Raw genomic sequence first — 1403 nt, 5'->3', positions numbered from 1 at the left:
ACCCACAATTTAGAGTTTTCAATTAACCTACCATGCATGTTTTTGGGATGTGTGAGGAAGAAGACCTCAGACCCGGAGAAAACCCACGCAGGCACCAGGAAAACATGCAAACTCCACACAGGCGAGGCCGGATTTGAACCCTGATCCTCAGAACTGTGAGGCAAATGTCCTAACCGGTCGTACGCCCATGATGACTACATTGGAAATGTAATTCAATTGTGTCAAAGTGCTTCCCTAATTAATTTTTTTTTTAAAGTAATAAAAAATAGCAAAAACAAAGCAATCCTTAAAAATTGTATTCAAATTTAAATAATTAAATAGAATGTAAAAATAAATGTAATACATTAAGATGGATACCTTTATAATGTAAATCAATTGGGCCCCTATGCTGCCTAATTTAATCTAAATATATATATGACATTGAAAATGTTCATAAAAATATTTTTCCCATAAAAGTGCAACTATAACATTTTTTAAAAGGATCTAAAGCTATAATTGCATTTTGACAAATTATGTTGAATTTGAAATTAAATACATTAAGATTAATACATGGAAAGATGCATGACCTTGCTGCTTTCATTGAATTTGAATTGAAACAAATTGATCCGTTTAAAAAGCCATTAAACACTTTTAGCTGAATATGTTCAACCTTAATATTGCATCAGCATGCTGCTCTAATTTAATGTAATAGTTTCTAAATAATATATGCATCCTAGTGATAAAATTGAGTCATAAATAAGAGGTATTCTTTTTTTGTAACCTTGGCAAAGGTAACCTGTTAGCCTAATAGCATAATTGTTTTAGTAATTTCTGAAACAAGAAAAATCCAGTTACCTCGATTCAATCTGCAGATTACTCGTGACGTCGATGACGAAAAATCTACACCAAAAATAAAAACAATGTAGCGAGCAAATTGCTATTTTTTTATGGATATCACAGTCAGTAAAAAAAATGACTGGCAATTATGGTGATAGGCTGACAAAATGGGTAAATGGGCTTGGACTTGTATCGCGCGTTTCTAACTTCAAGGTACTCAAGAGTGCTTGAACCCTCTCCTCATTCACCTACTGATGACGGAGGTCTGCCATTTGAGTTCAGAATGTCATTTGTGGTCCTGTAAGCCCAACGCTCCAGTATGTGTATCAAACCATCTCTTTAGCGTGACAGCGTGCTGTCAAGATGATGGGTTCATTGATGGTACACGCTGTTAAAACACTTGACAGATAACATGCTCAGATAGCGCAAGCCAGCGATCTAAAAAAAAATGAATAATTTGTCCAAGAATGCCACTGGACATGCTGCTGCTGCAACCATATACGCTACGCCTCAGTTACCCAGGGCGTCATTTCTGTATAATTACACACGTCTTACAGCTTTCCCAATTCCCCGAGTGACTCCTCTGA

This window comes from Phycodurus eques, chromosome 3 (genome assembly GCF_024500275.1).
Source record: "Phycodurus eques isolate BA_2022a chromosome 3, UOR_Pequ_1.1, whole genome shotgun sequence".
Lineage (NCBI taxonomy): Eukaryota > Metazoa > Chordata > Actinopteri > Syngnathiformes > Syngnathidae > Phycodurus > Phycodurus eques.
This window is presented reverse-complemented; position numbering follows the sequence as displayed.